This window comes from Balaenoptera ricei, chromosome 12 (genome assembly GCF_028023285.1).
Source record: "Balaenoptera ricei isolate mBalRic1 chromosome 12, mBalRic1.hap2, whole genome shotgun sequence".
NCBI classification, from domain to species: Eukaryota; Metazoa; Chordata; class Mammalia; order Artiodactyla; family Balaenopteridae; genus Balaenoptera; species Balaenoptera ricei.
In genome coordinates this window covers 67,903,328-67,923,426 of record NC_082650.1, presented here as the reverse complement: position 1 = coordinate 67,923,426, position 20,099 = coordinate 67,903,328, and the positions used below count along the sequence as shown (strand labels likewise).

General features: G+C 44.2%; 1 protein-coding gene across 2 annotated transcripts in view; it reads right to left on the bottom strand.

The window, feature by feature from the left end:
• Positions 1–20,099, bottom strand: part of BACH2 (BTB domain and CNC homolog 2) — a 364,827-nt gene that overhangs the window by 276,512 nt on the left and 68,216 nt on the right. The window contains exons 1-2 of one of the 2 annotated variants that reach the window (XM_059941580.1): positions 14,342–14,385; positions 3,078–3,185 (exon numbers count right to left, since the gene is read on the bottom strand). The gene's annotated coding sequence lies outside the window, so the exon portion shown is untranslated. Of the gene's footprint in view, positions 1–3,077; positions 3,191–14,341; positions 14,386–20,099 lie in introns of those variants that run through there. The other variant, XM_059941579.1, reaches the window with a different exon arrangement.

Sequence of the window (20,099 nt, the reverse complement as noted above, 5' to 3'; positions counted from 1 at the left end):
TGCCTAACTGTGGTCAGAATTGCCCTGGTGCATCAGAGGAACAACACTGGACCCTCGGATGCTCCAGCCCCCTCCCTATCTGGACACCTCCCTGATTAAAGTGTCTCATAACTAGTTGGGGTTTGGGAAGGAAAGAGAGTGATTACCGTGTATGTCCAAGGAAGTGGAAAGTGTACAATTCAAATGTCTCCAGCTTTCTGGGAACACTTCTACTTAGAAAATCAATCACACCCACAAAAATATTTCCAACATTCTAACTTACATATCCTAATTGATGAGATGACTATCTAGTTTTATTTGTGCTGAGATCTGTTTCCTCCCCAGAGGGTGACCTATTTTTTTTTTTTTTGTCTTATGCCAAGAAAACCATAAGAAAAATGCTGACCTATGAAGGTTACACATCATGCTTAATCACCACTTTAAATGAAAATAACATAAAATAAAGCATTCACTGGGTCACTCGGGCAGAATATAACCTCCCAAGCAACAGATACACCTACTGAGACACTTGAAATTTCTAAGGAGTCTGGTTCCCAGCTGTGTGTCAAGAGCCAAACCATGACATCAGGTCTTGCGTTACCCCGGAGAAACTTAGGGCAGGGCTGAAACAGCATACTGAGCCTGCCAATCTGAGATTTCCCAAGAGCTGTCTTAGCTTTTCACTACACCAAACTGTCAGTGATAGAAGCCAAGATTTGCAGTGACCGCCATGATGGAGCTCCTCTCCTCCTTGCCCTCTAATTATGACTTTGGGGAACAATACCTGCCTATCTAGGATTCCAAAAGCTCACTCCTCAAAGACTGTTGGAGGGCATTATGCTAAGTGAAATAAGTCAGAGAAAGACAAATACTGTATGATTTCACTTACATGTGGAATCTAAAAAATACAACTAATAAATATAACAAGAAAATAAGCAGACTCACAAATATAGAGAACAAACTAGTAGTTACCAGTGGGGAGAAGGAAGGGGGGAGGGGGAGGAGGAGGGGAGTAAGAGGTACAAACTATTAGGTATAAAATAAGCTACAAGGATATATTGTACAAGATGGGGAATATAGCCAATATTTTATAATAACTATAAATGGAGTATAATCTTTAAAAGTTGTGAATTACTATATTGTACACCTGTAACTTATATAATATTGTCCAGCAACTATACTTCAATAAAAATATATAGATAGATAGATTTTTAAAAGAGGGTAAGTATTGAAGCCAGAGGGGGGAAAAGGTCAGCAAAGTTTTCCTCTTCTTTGGCTTGGCTCAGCCAAATGAAAATCTCTCAAAAAACAATTGCTTACTCTTTTCTGGTTTCTTCTGATGGGGTAAAGCGGCCGTGCCCGTGAGAAGGCCAAACAAAGGGCCATGAGACAAATTACCCCTGGAAAGGGGATGTTAGTAAAACAATCTCAACAAGCTACATGGGCTTTCTAAAGCCTAGGAATTCCATAATCCATTTTTAAGACCAAATCATCTAAAAGCGCTGTCCAACTCCATCATAACCCGTGGTTACCTCTTCTTGCAGTCTCTGGAAATGTCTCTCCCCTGTTTTAAATCCTTCAGTGGCTCTCAGAATGCAACCCTTCCCTCCTTCTCTGGGCTCACATCTGGCATCTTCTCCCAGTGCAGGTGTTCTCAACCAGGGCATTTTCGTCCCCTCAAGGGGCACTGGCCAATGTGTGGGGACATTTTTGGTTGTCACAACTGAGGTTGGGGGAGAGGGATGTTACGAAACACTTCCAATACAGAAGACAGCCTCTCACTACAAAGGATCACCTGGTCCAAACGTCAATAGTGTCAAGATTGAGAAATCCTGCTCCAGTCATACCAAACTCTGTTGTTCTCTACACACGTCAGACTTTCTCATATGCTTTTGTGCCTCTATATAGGTTCTTTCCTTTACCTGGAATGCCCTGCCCTACTTCTGTGTCCAAGAAATGATCATGTATCATACAGAATCCAACTCAAGATGTCACCTCCTCTATACTCTCCTATCCAGATCCCCCAAAGTTGGGTGTCCCTTCTGTGCTTCCACAGCTTCTGGTACACACCTCACACTAGCCACAGTGCCCCCAAATCGTCTGTCACCTGCTGAAGGTAAGACCTAAGTTCCATTCATCGTTTATCCCCAGAGTGCCCATCCGGTAATCAACTGCTGCATGCTGAATCGATCGGGGAATAAAGTGGAAATGTTGCAGATGCACCCAAGACTCTCTGGCAACAATGTCTAAGGGACAAGAGTGTCCCCAACACCGGGCTTCCCTGGTGGCGCAGTGGTTGAGAATCTGCCTGCCAATGCAGGGGACACGGGTTCGAGCCCTGGTCTGGGAAGATCCCACATGCCGCGGAGCAAGTGGGCCCGTGAGCCACAACTACTGAGCCTGCGCGTCTGGAGCCTGTGCTCCGCAACAAGAGAGGCCGCGATAGTGAGAGGCCCGCGCACCGCAATGAAGAGTGGCCCCCACTTGCCGCAACTAGAGAAAGCCCTCGCACAGAAACGAAGACCCAACACAGCCATAAATAAATAAATAAATAAATAAAATTTAAAAAAAGAGTGTCCCCCAACACCAAAAAGAACAATAGCAAAAATTGATCAAATGCTTATAATGTAGACAGAGACTATATTAAACACTGGTACACATATTAATTCACTTCATCTTTATAACAACCCTGTGAGGTGGGTACCATTAGCATCAACATTTTACAGATGGGGAAACTGAGGCACAGAGCACTTAAGCCACTTTCCCAAGGTCCTCAAAGCTAGTATCTATAAGAGCTGATATTTAAACCCAGGTAGTTTGGCTCTAGAGCCTCAATCTTCCAATATTCATGCCAAGGCAATTACACTAACAACCAATATTTCAGCTGCCCAGAGGCCTCTGATAACCACAGCTGACAACTCTGGAAGACTACACCACCACCAGTCCCTGTGACCCTGCCTGTCAACACTGCTTGCCAACCTCTGGAATGCTTCTGGCAGGAGATGCAACCTCCTCACACCACAGAAAGGTATCACATACCCAGGGTAAATCATGGTACCATAAAGACACAAAGGATGAGTCCCCAAAGTACCTCTTACCTTGTTCATGCTGTAGGGACTGCAGCAAGGGATTAGACATGTCACAATGCAAGGCAGCTCTTAAAGATTCACCTTGTTCCTGTAGACGTCACTTCCTGAAGCAGACAGCTGCACTGCAAAGACAAAGAGGATATCCATCAGCCGGTGTTCAGGAAGGCCCAGAGCAGTCCCGTGTCCAGTGGAACTTTCTGCCATGATACCAAGGCTCTATGCCTGTGTTATCCAATATGGTAGCCACTAGCCACATGTGGCTACTGAGCACTTGAAATGTGGCTAGTGCAACTGAGGGCTGAATTTTAAATTTTTATGTAATTTGAATTAAAGTTCAATGTAAATAGACACATGTAACGGTTAGTGGCTACTGTACTGGACAGTGCAGGTCTAGAGAGTCCAATCAAGAGTCTTGAGGCCATAGACACTGGGCACGCCAGTGTCCAAGGAAAAGCTGGATATTATATGCTCAGAGTGACTGCAGATACACAGGGACAAGAACACTCATTCATTCGATAACTATTTTTTGAGTCCTTACTAGGTGCTGAGTACTGAGGATATAGTGACCAGTAAGCCAGAGAGGTCAGTTATATAAGGGTTTCTAGTGCAGGCTTTGGCCTCCTTAGGAAGGGAAAGGATCTAGCATGTGAGTAGCATGTATGCCAAACCTAAATGCCTTCCGTGCTGCCCACAGGAATAAAGGAACAGACCAGTTGGGACTTCCCTGGCGGTCCAATGGTTAGGTCTCTGTGCTTCCACTGCAGGGGGCGCGGGTTCGATCCCTGGTCAGGGAACTAAGACCTTGCATGCCTCATGGCATGGCCAAAAAAAAAAAAAAAGGAACAGACCAGCATTTGCTGGAGCCTGATTGTACCACTGTCAGGGCTTAATAGCTAGAACCTTTCAGAGAGCTTTTTGGGAGGAAGTGTACCATAAAAGAATTCAGGAGTTCTGTACTGTGGGCCTAATGAAGCAGATGACCCAACGTCTCCTCAATAAGGAAAGGACCCTTAAGGAAATAAGGGTCCACATTTTTATCCACACTATTGGTTCTTTAGGTAGGTCTTTTGATTCATTTGAATTACATTTTAGAATTAAACAGTCATTGTTCACTTCCAGGATTCTTAATTTGTCAGACATTAAGAAAAAATACAGAAAGAAAATATCTTCAACCACATAATTGGATTTGTAGACTTTTCTTTTGAAAGATGTTTCTGGGTGGATTTGAGAGGAGAACAAAACATGTAAGGTGCCTTATAATCACCTTATTCTTGTATTATTTTTTTCAGGTTGCATCTAGGAAGGATTTATATATCTGAACCTTTCCATAAAGACTGGAATTTGAGGTTTAAGCGGAACTGCAGTGCTTTAAAAAATATATTATTTTTAACTATATTAACAATATAGAAAATGTTCAATAGAAAAAGGAAGAAGTACTCAGAATCCCACTAGCCTACCATCACCTTTAGTTCTTAGCAGCCAGCCTTGGGCTGTCGGAGAACAAGACGCATGTCTGCTGAGTCGAGGGCACAGAAGTCCAAGGCTGTATTCTCCATATTAACATCTTTCACCATTAAGAAAGTGATTTTGCAATATACATTTTCAAAAGATAAACTCCTACTTCGCACACATTACTATTCTTTGAATACAATATTATTATAAATCAGAAGATAGGGAGAGGAAACTGAAGATCACTCCCTGGCTATTTGAGACACACAGATTCCAAAGAAAATACCACATTCAGTCATAGCAATGACATATTTTCACAATGATGTACAACATGGAGAGACCCTGGAATTCTGACTCTGTAGCCTAAACTACATCCAAACGCCTTCATCTGTATGTGAGGCCTGAGTAATCACTGTTTCAAAGCCAAGAAAATGCAACATCTAATTCTAACCAATCTTAAAGTGACTGAAAGAAAATTCTCCATGTAACTTTTACCTTTGAATTTCCAGAAACAGATGCTAGTGAATTTCTGGGTTTAAAAGTAGAATTCTATACATGTTAATTCCTTTTTGACATATGCATTTGATCTGTTTAAAAACTATAGCCCAGCACTTAACTGGGAAGTTTGTCCAAAAGCCTGGCAGAGATGCCTGATGTCACAATTCCATTCAAATGGACACAGTGGTATCAACACAGGAAAGGTGGGCACAAGGAGATAATAACAAACAGACAAGGATTCTTGAACATAATTTCCCCAAGGAAATCCCACCCAGCTCCAATCACTCCACCATCCCCATTCCCTCAGAACTTGCTTATATAGTTTGCACTTAACTAATTTTGGATCCTCTCCTGTTCCCCACCCTCACCAAGTGTTCTTGTCTCATTTTCATGTATGTTGGTTCTATAACGAAGTCAGAATAAAAACTCTTCAAGGGAAATATTAGTCACCTAGAAAGTTCTTAACAAATATTATGAATAGATTTTTTTTCTTCGCTCTCACTCATAGAGCCTAGGATGATGTCATGACTCTTAATGTAGGACCTTAAAAACGATGTTGATAATTGTTGTAAATTGCCTTCAGGGTTTTCTTAAAAGAGGAAAATCTTTTCATGTCCAGGATCATAAATCTTTAAAAAAATACTGTTAAGAATACTTTACAGCTATGCAGCGCTCAAAACTGTACAATGCACTTTTATATTAATACTCTTATTTAGTACTGAGATCAATCTGAGTGGTAGTTTTCCTAATTAGGAAACCAGATGCAGAGAGGAAAAAGAATTCTTCTTAGTCATGCTATAGTAGGCAGTAGATCCTGGGCTGGAAGTGACTTCACTTTAAGATACTACAGAATTAAAATACGTTCAAAGACCACCAATAAAAAAACCTCCCCCAATAAAACACACATACACACACTGAAAGACCACCATTAACACAAAACACCTCAGCAAATGGATGACAGAATTAGAAATTGGGTCAGTTTGCTTCTGGACAGCAACAGAGAAGACCGGCCTTATTCCATGAAGTTCTTTCCATCTCCTTTGAAACACAGAGAACCTTGTTGTTTTATAGCCAATTCAGCTTATGAAGAAGCTTAGAAAAATCCACAGCTTAAAAAATGAGACTGCCTCTTAAGTATAAAGCCTTAGAGGAAAAGATATCAGAGTTACCATAGTGGAATTAAGGGAGTTTTCTTCTTTATTCTATTTTTCAGTGTTTTTTTTTAATGGTTCAAGAAGCTGGATTCTCCTGATACTAAGCGAAAGGAAAGCACAGATGCCTTTCAAGGGTGGCTGGAGAAAGCCCATCCCAGAGGCCAACGCGTGACTTCCATTCAGTAGCTCCTAACAGGGTTGGTTCAACAAAGCCCAAGGTCAAGCTGAGGCATCTAAAAGGTTAATGACATGTAATTCGTCTTTCCAGGCGGGTAAAGAAGTGTGGGTAAGCAGGGAGGTGGTGACAGGGTACGTGTAAGAAGAAGAGAGCAAAGAGAGAATGAAAAGGAAAGGTGAAGGCTACAAAGAAAGGAGAAAAGCAAAGGGCAGGCGAGCCAACAGAGCCCTGGAGACAGATTCAGTGATGTGGCCGAGTGCCCCTCGCCAGCTGGTCCTCACTGCGGAAGGGACCCAGAGACTCAGGCTCCTGATGACAATGCCACATCCTATGGCTTCTCTGGGATTATACACTCTCAGGGCCCGGGTGTCAGCAAGTGGGAGTTGGAGTAAAGTTAAGCCTGGGCCTACCTGTTTCACCACTATTTATTTACCACCAGTCTCCACCCACCACAGAGAAAAGCCTATGTCACCTGGATCGCTGATAATGGAGTAGAGAGGTACATGGTGAGAACAGCATAAGCCAACTTTATTCTCTTCTCCTTACTCTAAAGAGAAGCTTAGACATGTCAAAGGGCTGGGGTGTGTGTGTGTGTGTGTGTGTGTGTGCGCGCGTGTGTGTGTGTACTACGCTATTTCTTGGCCCTTGAAAATACAACTAATACTTACTACCAATATAGGAATCAATGGAATATGACGAGCTGGGCTTTTCTCCCCACTCCAACTCCCGCACTCCCTACCAAGATGCTCATTCTAGAAGCCTTTTGTGATACAACTCAAAGCTGGGTAGCTCAGGCACTTCTATGAGAAACGCGTCAACAGGAGCCAGCCGTTTATACCTCACAGTGTCCAAGTTCCTTCTGGCTTTTACATATAACACACCCTGAGGTCAGCCTGTGGAATGGCCTCCAGTCCCTTCCCTCCCACCACTGAATCCAGCAGCCTAAATGAAGGGCTGGAACATGAGGACCCAAGAGCTTGTGGGGAAGGAATAAGGGAATAAAAAGACGAACAGGTTTTAGAAAGAAAGGGAGAGCAGGCAAGATGATAAGAGTCTAGAAGAAATTCTCTAAATCTAGGACTTAGGAGCTTGGGAAACCACATGAACAGATGGGAGAAAGAGCCCTAATATCCTCCACCTCAGGGGGTGTAAATTTCATGGGCTGGAGTAGTTCACATGTCTCTGAAGCAAAGTCCTGACAACCTTCAAGTGGAATCTCCCTGTGCAAAACTGGAAAATGTAAAACCATTTAATTACAGACAGTCCAATCCCTCCCTTCCACAATAAGGGGTGTGGTGCTGGGATTAAAGGATCCAAAGGTGAAGCAGCAAACAGACCCCTGTCCCCTACCCTGAACGCACACACACCTCCCAAGTGGCTGTCTCCTTCCATTCTTCCTGAAGAAGAAGCAGAGGGAACAGAGCAATGCTCCCTGAGGAACTTCTTGAAGGTCCTTCTCCATCCTCAGAGTTACAGCAGACACGTGGCTCTGGTTCTTCAGGACCTCTGTGCCCTTGTCACCCCCAGCTTTAGGCAGCAAACATGCCATACCATGGTTCTTCCCCAAGAGACAGGACAACGCTGGCCACCCTGTCTTGCTCCCCTGTGCCCTGCCTTCACGGCGTGCCACAGAAAACATACGACCTTAGCCAGCAGGATGAGAGCATCTGGCCACCGAACATCATCAGAAGTCTTCTTCCCCAAGGAAGGGGACAGGCTAGGCAATTCGAAAATTAATATTCTGAAATACTAACTAGCATATGAGCTATATTTCAACAGGAAACTGTGAAAAGGAAGACGAAATGAAAGGATTATAAAGGAGAGAGACACTCCTGGTAACACAAAAAAACTGCCTTGAGAGCCAGACGGAGAGTAAGTAGAGTGCTAACAGTACAGTGCCAAGGGGTAGAGTGTCAGCTGCTTTCAGATGACCGCTTCTGGCATGTATGATGGGGGTTCCCCGTACGTAGTCAAATCCTAAGTCAGGATATCTGAGTTCAGCGCTATCACTCTATAAAAGATCAATGTCAGTGATTTAGGAGTATCTTAATTAAAGGCACAGTACAGAAGAGCTCCCAAGAGGGGGCCTGGTTCAGCCTACTTCTCTTGCCTGGGTGGCTATTTAAACCAGAGAACACAAATTCAGATGCCTAAGAGGTCAAGAAAGAATGAGATGAGGGAAAAGGCCAGAGAAGACAATGAGGAGTAGGGGGACTGGAGAGTCTGCCACTCAAGTGGAGCTCCAAGAAGGTAGGAACAAGGTACGTGGCCCCAGAGCTTCTGATATTCAAGAAAGACAAAAATATTGAGAGAGGGGCTCCCCTGGTGGCGCAGTGGTTGAGAATCCGCCTGCCAATGCTGGGGACGCGGGTTCGAGCCCTGGTCTGGGAAGATCCCACATGCCGTGGAGCAACTGGGCCCATGAGCCACAATTACTGAGCCTGCGCGTCTGGAGCCTGTGCTCCGCAACAAGAGAGGCCACGATAGTGAGAGGCCCGCGCACCGCGATGAAGAGTGGCCCCCCGCTTGCCGCAACTAGAGAAAGCCCTCGCACAGAAACGAAGACCCAACACAGCCAAAAATAAATAAATAAATAAATTTAAAATTAAAAAAAAATATATTGAGAGATTACGTAAAATCACATGCTTTTTCAACGTTGGCAATTGATGTTAATATTTTGGAAATCCCGTACGGGTTGGATTTGGTCGGTCAGGTTGCACCTGTTGTTGTACACCTTTCACGTCGGTCGGGGGATTCTTTGTTCCTTTAAATCTCCAGGGCTGGTGGCTCCCAGGCTGTCTCCTGACCCTCTAGGGTTGTACTGCTGTGGCTTCCCTGGGCACAGGGAGCCCAGTGGGAAGAGTGGGCAAACCAGGGATGATCAGGGGCCACATCAGTCTGTATGTCAACTCTGCCTCTTGGCACTAACCTTCTCTGAGTCTCTAGTCCTTCATCTGTAAAATCTGGGGAAATTCTTTATACCTCCTAAGATTATTTTGAGGATTAAAGGAAAACATGAAGAAAGTACTGGATGCACGATGTTAAAAAAGATGAGGCTCTTCTCCTCTTCCTGTTTCCCATCACCATATCAATTACCCTACTGGATTATACCCAGTATAATCAATTACCTACTGGATTATAAGTATTTCAAGGGAAGAGATTTTGTCTGTTTTATGCCCAAATAACCAGCACTTATCCCACTGCCTTACATGCAGTAGGCACTCAATATATGCAAAATTTAATTATAATGTTGTTATGGACTGAATGTTTGTGTCCCCCCAAAATTCAAATGTCGCCTAATTCCCAGTGCGATGATATTTAAAGGCAGGGCCTCTGGGAGGTAATTAGGTTTGGATGAGGTCACAAGGGCAGAGCCCCCATTGTGGGATTAGTGCCATTATAAGAAGAGATGCCAGCGAGCTCACATGTGTGCATGCATTCTCTCTCTCTCTCTCTCTCTCTTCCTCTCCTCGCCATGTGAGGATATAGTAGGAAGTCAGCTGTCTGGAAGAGAGCCCTCACTAGGAATCAAATGGGCTGGCACCTTGGTCTTGGACTTACCAGCCTCCAGAACTGTGAGAAATAAACTGCTGTTTAACTTCCCAGTCTATGGTATTCTGTTATAGCAGGCTAAATGGCTGGTGACAAACATTTAGGAAGATCTTCCTTCAATCTGGCACCAACTGAGCCTTTTTCTTCTCATTTTATGTTCTTCTGATGCTTTAATGGCAATATCTATATCTACTCCTCACTTGGCCAGAATATTTTGAGACTAAATGAAAAAACAGGTTCAAATTAAGAATAAAGTACTGAAGAGTTTTCTCTTAAGAAGTGTGGCATCACTTTTAGGTCAACAGGGTACGATTTGGGCACTCTTTGCATGCTTCAGAAGAAGAAAATTAAACATAAGCAATTTCATCACCCTACAAATAAGTAAAGAATCATGCCTTAATTTTAGCATCCTCAACTCACGTTTGCCAACAGTGCATGTCACTGCCGGCAGTGTGCTTGGTGGCTGGCCACAGTTGGAGGCAAATCCCCAGGCCATTTGTCCACTTTGGATTGAGAAGGCTGGCTTGTATTCCTCTAGGACAAAGGTTTACTAACCATGACTGACTTACCCAGGTTTCTTTGATGTTATGCTGAAAGAATCCCAGAGACCTTCAAACAATCTCAGCTTCCTTCTCCCTTGGGGGGTTTGCTGAACAATTCAGGCAAACACATTTCCTGTGATTTGGTGAGAAGCTAAAATAACTCAACAGAAAGCCTAGTCAGTGGGGGACTTCAGAATGACCCACTGAAAAGGAAGACGATGGAAATCACTATGAAGGTATCTCTTTCCAGAAGCTCAAGGGGACCAGCTATCTCTCCAATAAAAGGTTTCTAATTAAGGGATTTAAATATTCTCAATAATACCTTGAGGATAGATAGGTCGTAGTGAGAGGCGATCGCCTTATTGGGAGCAGAGTGCTTACAGCGAAACTCATGTGTTTAGCAAGTCAGACTGGGTGTGATGCCTTGTTCCTCTGGGAAGAAACAGTCATTAATCCTCAGAAGAAAGCTCAATTTGCCACGATGGGCCCCTGTCGAAAGCAATCTCAGGGATTCACTGTTGACCTCTGCTTCCCTGAGGCTCACATTCTGTCCTCTCCAACACCAGCTTCTCCGCAGCGTGGCTTATTCTTTGTGAGGGCACCCTGTGTCCTAAAGTTTGCTTCTGCCAGGGCCCTGGGGCTCTCAGTGCTCTCAAATGAGTTTAGCGTCAAAATAACTGAAGTTCCCACACCTTGCAGGTAGTGTAACTAGGGAGCCCACAGCCATTCAAACAACAGAACACCGGATGCCCATCTCCCCAGTCCTGTGCCCCAAACACTCACACTCAGAGCCCCACACAGACTGTGCAGAGAATTCATCTTGCTGCTTTGGGCCAACAGTTCCTGTGGGAGTGTAAACACCACAGCCCCTAGAACCTATGGCCAGGTCTGTGGCATCAGCGTCTTCTGGCACCCGGGTATCTCCCTTTCCTGCCTTCGAGCTCACGATGCACTTGTTATTTTCTATTTCATCCAACATACCTAAGGATTTTGGGGGTGGGTGGAGTGGGGCTGGGGGTTGGACGGGGGCCAGGCTGCACCAGCTCAGGATACTGTTCTGCCACAAATTCCAGTTTGGGGGTTCCCTAAACTCAATTCTGCCATATCCAGCCGTCCCCTCTGTGGCCATTTGGCTGTAATTCAGGCAAGAGCTAGAAATATGTTCTTTGTAGCGTACGCTGCATTGTTGTGACTCACACCCTGACTTTTCCTCGTAGCAGAGTGATGCTGGGTGAAGAAGAGCTTAAGGGTCAGGCCAGGCATTGAGAAATGTGCCCTCAGCCAGCATCAGCAGCGCAGGAAATTACCCCAAGGAAGCGGTCACCTCCCTGCACTCTCTGTACCCAGCTAGCTAAGTCTGTCCTGGGTTCTGACGAAAGGAATGTGCCTGACGTTAACTTTTCAATGATCTAGAGCTGGATGACCGCACACTGACGTTTTGGTAGCACGAGAGAGGCAAAGAGGACGAGGAATGAGACATGCAACCACATGCCCACATCACACCCGTGGTCTGGAGAGGGGCCTCATCCTTCCACAGCAGCCAAGAGAACAGCCACAGAAAACGGCTCCAGCCGCTGACCTGGAGGCCTGGTCCCCGGGGGATCCTCTGATCTCATTACGGCAGTCGACACTAGTCCTCACAAAACAAACAGAGGAAATTTATGGCTGCCTTAGCCTGTGGAGAGCTCCACATTCCTTGCTTAACGAGAGTTCCAGCTTCGGAGACCACAGCCACTGGGATGGGGAGGATGTCTGCTTTGCTCCAAAGAAAGAACTGTGGTCCTGCCTCTTCCCCTCTTTCTGGGGCTGGAGAGGAAGGCGGTGAGCCTGGCGAGAGCCACTGAACTGGTGGCCTGGGGCTCTGCTCAGTCCCGGAAGAGAAGTTCCCTTTCTCTGTATGTCAACGCCCCCAGGCGCAGTCAGTGGAGCCATTTACTCTTGAATAGCCCTGGGAAAGCGCAGCCTTGAAGGGTTCCACCTGCTGAGGCCAGAAGCCCGAGAGAGAGGCTGTCCTGTGTAACAAAACTCCAGGTTGTCTGGTGGGAAAATTTCTTCCCTAAAATACCCTTGGCTTGAGCCTTCGAAAACTTTACCTAACTTGGGGTTCCCACTTTTAGAATAAATGGCAGGAGGAAAAATGTTATTTTATACCCTTTAAGTCCATCTCAGATGTAACTGAGCACCTAGACTAGGAGGTGGAAGGTGAACCTCCAAACCAAAATACGAACAGAGAGGTGGTCCTGAGTCGGGGTGATTCTACCCACCAGGGGACACCTGCAGGGCGTGGAGACATTTTTGGTTGTCACGACTGGAGGAGGGTGCTACTGGCATCTAGTGGGTAGAGGCCAGGGATGCTGCTATATATCCCACCAGGCACAAAACGGCCCCCACAATAAGAATTATCTGCTCTAAAATGTCAACAGTGCTGAAACTGAGAAATTCTGTTGTAGAAGGAACACTCAAGGATGCATGTAGGTTTAAAATAATGACAATTCTTAATCTCATTACGATAATGTTGATATCACGCAGTCAAAATGCGTACAATTAACCACCACAAAAACTTACCAGTCCTCTCTTCGAGTAAAATAAATGAAAACTGCCTTGTAACTATGCAGAGTCAGATCATTAGGGCTGCCTAGAAAACAGTTGGGCAGCTTCAATTTTAGACCATAGGATCAGCACCGTCATGAGCGCTCTGCTTATTCCAGGTAAAGGTGTGATCTGCGTGCTTACCGTCATAAATTCAGGGGTGAGTGCTAACAGAAAGAATTCATGAGCTCAGTTCCACGATTACTAAAACCATACATGTAACCTGAGTAGAACTAGGTCTGGGGAAAAAAACGGCAAGATATTTCAACTTTCAAAATACCAACATAATATGAGGAACCGTGGTGATGTTGACCTACATTCTGGGGAGGTTCAAAAAAGAGCTGCATAGTAGGACACTAAATAAATGCAGAATTGCAGAAAGGTACCATAATGAAAATCATCATGGTGCGTATTTTGGAATTCTCCCATTTCTAAGTTTCTGTACCTGTTTCAAAATATTCCCTTTCTCTACATAGCACACTTTCATCATCTCTGATGTAAGAATGTATATTTCAATAATCCACTCATCATTCTCTCATGAACTCTTTTATTCCAGCAAAAGAAGGAAAAATCCCCATCCAAGCACAGCGCATGCATGTAAGCAAATCTGAAGAAGCAGGAGGAGAAGAATTTCATGAATGAGCAGGGGACAGTTTTTTAATGAAATGTTTTAAAGGCTTGTAGTATAAACAATAAACAAAACGGATTCACTAAATGTTAATACTGTTTACCATGATGTAAGAGCTGGGCTTTTTTTTTTCCCCCCATGTTCCAGAAGCAAGAGGAAAATGAATACCTTGGTAGGGAAAAATGATACCTTCCTTGGCATTTCAAAACCATTGCTCAATGCCTCTTGAGCAAGGGAAGCCACCGTAATGACTTTATTTTACCTACCGCAACTATGGGGCACTTCGGAGTCATTCTCCACCATATCCCACTTTCCTTCCTCCACTCCAGCCCTGCTACATCATCTCTGGAAACCATTAACCCAGAGTCCTGGTGCAATTTTCCTCTCCTCCCTCCACTGCTGCCTCAGTCACGCTGGAGTCGGGACAAAGCCAACTTGTATTACATCACACAGCCAACTCCTTTTTCTGTAAACCATCTCGTTGGTAGTTTACCACTACTGGAACCCAAGGCTGTCAACAGTGTGGTCTTTGTTTGGTGGGTGTTGCTTGAAAAATTAAGGAAAAAAAAAAAAAAAAAAAAAAGGAAGTTCCCCCATCCCTCCTTCCTCGTTTAAATACAGGCAGTGTGGGCTCAGGCACCTCTGCAGGCTGGTTCCACCCCGCCGTGTAAACGAGACATTACCTTATACACAAATGAATCTCCGCATTCCTCAGTCTAGCTGCTTCCCTGCACATTCCTCTGCCCCCCAGCTCACACTCCTCTGCCTTCCCCTCCTCTTTCCTCTGTCCCCACCCTCCTTTTTTTTTTTTTTTTTTTTTTCCGATTTCCACTGCCTCACTGTGTTTTTGTGTAAATGATCTCACATGACTCAACAAATCCATCTGCCTGAAGCAGGCCAAGTCTGGAGCCCTCCCAGGAGGGAGGAGAAGAATTGCTTTGTGGAAAGGACCTGGAGCACTGCCCTTTCTCTGGCTCGAATTACCCGCCTGTCAGGCCTGACGGATTTGGCTAAAAATAAAAGGAAGCGGGCCGTGAAAAGCAGATGAATGGGCTCAGCAGTTCCTTAGATAACATGGGCCTGCTGTGGCCCCAGAGCTCCCCAAACAGAAACTTCAAATGCGGGGCTTGGGAGGGCAGGGATGGGGCGTCCAAGTGAAAGTAGAGGGGGTGGGACAGGGCCTGGGGCATAGAATTCTGCCTGAGGACTTAGTGTGTCTCTGTGTGTGTGTGTGTGTGTGCGCGCGTGTATGTGTATGTATGAGAGAGACAGAGACGGAGAGACAGAGAGAGATACTCATAGAAAAAGGTCCTCAGAAACACACTAGAGTTTAGTGGAGTGAAGGCTTGGCTCATTAAGGAAAAAAAGGAAGAAAAAAATGTTGTTTCCACTACAAAATTACCCTTCTCCCTACCTCCCAACACCAGACACTTTAAGCCTCCCTATGATGTCACTTCTGCATTCAGAGCCAGCAAAGAGCTCAAATCTTTCTTGTGAGTGGGTGCCCAGCGCCCGCCCGCCCGCAGTGGGTATTAAGCACTTAGGTTGGCAATGTAATGACACACTGTAACAATCTGTAATATGAAGCAGTCAGCAAAGCCCTGGCTCCGGGAGCTGTTTCTCCCAACCATTAACCATATGTTTGGCTCTCCAGCTAGCCTAGCAAGTGCGGTTCCAGCTCACCATCTGGTTTCTATCCACACAAGCAACTGCAAAGCACAGACCATCTCCCTCTGGAGCCGTGTGTTTCTTTTTCTCTCTTTTCCGTTCTGCCCTTCCCCTTTCCGCCTCCCAGCTCCTTCGGTTCCCTCGGCTAAAGAATTCTCTGCCATTCATCACGTGCAAAGAAAACTTTACCTGGCGGCAGCGGCAGAGCCATTAAGAATGCACAGCTGTATTGTAAACACGCCAGAGGGCCGGTTCCCATCCGCACCCGTCGCACGCGGTCCCTACCCCCTTCCTCATCTCCTATTGAGAGCTGACATTTGATCCAGGATGTTAAAAATAGGTACATTCTTGACAGATCCAGGGGTTGTTGTGGTGCCCTTCACACTCACTCCAAATTCTGGGAGTGGGGCTTTAAAACACACACACACACACACACACACACACACACACACACACACGTCCCTAAGTTTGCCTCAACATTCAATCCGCATTACATCAGTCTCACCCAGATGACATACCGGCTGCAAATAACCAAGTCAACGAAAGGATTCTATTCCTTTCTCTGCCCTAAAGGATTCGATCCCAAGTGTGTATTTTTCTTTCTTTCTTCTTTCCCTCCAGAGCCCAAACTGAAAGAGATGACGCTTCAGAAGAATAAGAGCACACAGCCTTTTTCAACAAACTGATAATTTGTAAAACTTAGGCTTATTTACATTGGCATTTTAATAGTATACAGTCATGACATGGAACAGACTACTGGAATTCAGATGCTTTTCTTGCAAGGTCTCCAAAGTATTTATCCCAGATTTTCTCCTTCACGTGATTTCAGGTACTTTATAACTTTTTAAAAATTTAAGAAGAGACATTTGATAAACAGAAATTAGATAATTTTCCCGTCCCTACAAGAATTGTATGTGCATTACCAGCCCATTTTACTGAATTAGGAACTTAAAGATAATTCTTTCCCACACCTTAAAAAAAAAAAAAAAAGCTGATTTCTCACATACCAAGAACAAAAGGAAGAATATCACTAAAAAGTGATTAAGCAGAATGTCAGATTTTATCAACGTGGCAGAGCTACAGAGGCTCTGTCAGGGGAGCACTGTTTATTCAGGGTAACAAGTGTGCCAGGAGGCCACTGCCTGAGCGGACGTATTACACCCACTGTCTTTGTCAGCCCTAGTTTCATAATCTGAGATAGGTCTTTTGTTTGCTATTTCTACGAATAAGGGACATTAAAGTTCTGCTGCAGGTAGGTTTTAGAGAATGACAGAAAAAAACTTTCAATTTCAGAAGGCTTAAATTGTCTACAGAAGGTGTGTTCCATCAAATGCTGTTTTAACCCCCAAATCACAGTACAAACTTAAGATGAATTACCATGATTACAATATCACTAATAAAAAGAAAGAAAAATGATCAATTCACAGCTTCAACATTTTCATAGTTTACCTGGCTCTTTGGAGCCAGGAATCAATTTATTACATAATTACCGGTGCCCCCGGCCCAATGCTACCAGGATCCCTGGGGGTGCGGGGACCCTGGACATTAGAATTTTTGACAGCTTCCCAGCTGTAGCTATTGGGCAGCCAGAGTTGAAAAGTCTTGCTCTGTGTAAACTTCTGTGATACTAGAAACTACCTCATCAAAACCAGAAAGAAACCTTTGGAATGGAAATGTAAATGAAATTTAGGATTAGAACAGTGGCTTTCAAACTTGTTTAGAAGTGAAATCTTCAATCAAATGAAATCTTATATGAAATCCCTGTAAACAAAAGAGTAAAAGTGGTCATGTTTATGTCATTTTATGTTCTCAGTCTATACAATATCCATAGATTTCATAAATTCAAATGTATAATGTTTTAAATTGCCATAAGTCAACCAGTGAGAACAAAGAGGCCATTTTATTGAACACAAAAGTCTGAAATTGGGGTTATGGCTGAGAGGCCCAGTGCTGTCTGCCTCGGCATCCAATTTTTTGCATGGCTCATGGTTCAGATGATCAAGGGTGGATGCATGCGATAATAGCAGTTTGTGCAGTAGGATGAAATTAATTCATACATTAATTTAATAAATGTCAATTAAATGTCTAGTACACACCAGGTACTGCCCTCAGGGGTCACTGGAGGAATAAATTGCAGCCTTTTCCCTGGAGAAGCCTAGTTAAGAAGACACCTAATGGCAGCACAGCAAGGCCAGCACAACAATGGAGGGACCAACCAAGAGCTTGCTGTGGGGAGACGGGGGCATACCTTCAGCAGCAGCATGGGACAATTAAGTCAGGTCCTAAAAATCTGAGTAGGAATTTTACAGCTAACAAAGAAAGGGAAGGACAGCTCAGAATGAAGGAACAGAATGTGAAAAAAAAAAAAACCCAAAAAACCAACAGCAACAACCCGTAAGTATAAATAGGCTTGGTGAGTTCTGGGGGTTATGAGAAACTCTGAGGAGAGCAGGAAGGGCTGGGATTTGAGGCTGAAAAGGGAAATGAGGCCAAGTTATAAGAAACTTTAAATGTCATGATACAGCTTAGACCAGCACTGAGCAACAGAAACCTAAGGTGACCACACACAACTTCAAATTTTCTAGTAGTCACATTAAAAAAGTAAAAAGAAACAGGAGGAATTAATTCTAATGATATGTATTTAACCCAACAGATCTAAAACATTACCATTTTGACATGTAATCAATATGAAAATTATTAATGAGATATATTACATTTTTTATACTGTCTTTTTATTTTTATCTTTTTTTAAAAAATTTATTTATTTATTTATTTATGGCCGTGTTGGGTCTTTGTTTCTGTGCGAGGGCTTTCTCTAGTTGTGGCAAGCAGGGGCCACTCCTCATCGCGGTGCGCGGGCCTCTCACTATCGCGGCCTCTCCCGTTGCGGAGCACAGGCTCCAGACGCGCAGGCTCAGTAATTGTGGCTCACGGGCCCAGCTGCTCTGCGGCATGTGGGATCTTCCCAGACCAGGGCTCGAACTCGTGTCCCCTGCATTAGCAGGCAGATTCTCAACCACTGCGCCACCAGGGAAGCCCTATTTTTATCTTTTTAAATTTATTTTTTATTGAAGTATAGTCGATTTACAGTGTTGTGTTAATTTCTGCTGTACAGCAAAGTGATTCGGTTATACATATTATATATAAACATTCTTTTTTTCTTATATGCTTTTCCATTCTGGTTTATCACAGGATATTGATGATAGTTCCCTGTGCTATATAGAGTAGGACCTCATTGTTTATCCATCCTATATGTAATAGTTTGCATCTGCTAATCCCAAACTCCCAATCCATCCCTCCCCCACCTCCCCTCTCCCTTGGTAGGTAACCACAAGTCTGTTCTCTATGTCTGTGAGTCTGTTTCTGTTTTGTAGATAAGTTCGTTTGTGTCATATTTTAGATTCCACACGTAAGTGATATCATGCGGTAGCTGTCTTTCTCTTTCTGACTTACTTCACTTAGTATGATCATCTCTAGTTTCCAGCCACATACTAAGTTTTTTTAGAATAGGGCATGGGTTTTATACCTATAACACATCTCAATGTGGATTGGCCACATTTTAAGAGCTCAAGAGCCACGTGTGGCCCGTGGACACTGTCCTGGACAGCTTGGGTTTGCACCTGATCCTGCAGGCAGTGTAGGCCAATGGACTTGCTGCGATGTGTCTTATGAGGAGACAAATGCGGCAACAATGTGGAGAACCAGAGGGAGCACTGGGTCTGGGAGAAGCTGGCGAGGCTGCTTTCATAGTCCAGGCCAGGGAAGAAGAGAAAGATAAGGCTCAGAATCAGGACAGTCGACCTGGCACTGCAGTGGGATGGCATGGAAGGGTCCGAGTCAAAAGACATTTCTAGAAAGAATTCAGAAAACTGTAAATAACTGTCCATGAGGGATGAAGGTGAAGGAATCATGGAACCATCCAACATGTTTTTAATGCTAGAATTTGTGCTTCGTGTGAAAAGTTACTGACGGTGTATTTAGTACGAGGCTGCACTGCTCCTTCCAAGCTCGCTTCCCTCTGCGGTCGAATCCAATGCCGTTTCATGAACACGTACGAAGGACTCCCCACGTGGCAGGCAATGCCAGGCACTGACAGGAAGGAGACACAAGTCTTCCTTTCAAGGGGCTCAAATATGAGTGTGGGAGACAGAACAGCAAATGACAACAGTGTTAAGTGCATGAATATTGCACTTACCACCTTACGGAAAAACCCGAACGAACTTTTTGGCCAACCCAATAGAAGGCTGTGAAAGGAGGTCTCTAAAATGTTCCATAAAATACAACATAACTATTTCCTATAATATATTCAGTGGCACTTTTGAGATGGCAGGGAGTGGGGCTTTCAGATAGTAGTTGGCTTATGAACTGACTTCTAAAACTGATGCAGCATACGTTTTCACTGCTGTGTTTGTATCTGGTTGCACTGTATTAAGAGAATCCTGATATTCCCAGGTCATTACAGGTATGACTCCCTGTCTGAATCCTGCTCTCTAAACTCAGAGAACAAACAGATTCAGACAAGTTTTCAGGTGAATCTCTTGCTATCTGCTATTCTTATTGCTTACCATTTGAAACTGGGAAACCAAACTGACATGAATAACACTGTATCCTTTGCCACTAGAACTCACTCTGGGAAATTTCCATATCCAAATTTTGGAAATGAGTGGATTGGAACAGCAAGGAACACTTAAATTGGAAATCATAACAGTTCTTTAGCAACTCGCTTTGTAATCTCGTGATCTGCCTCAAACTAACCCAAAACCTTGAAAAAAT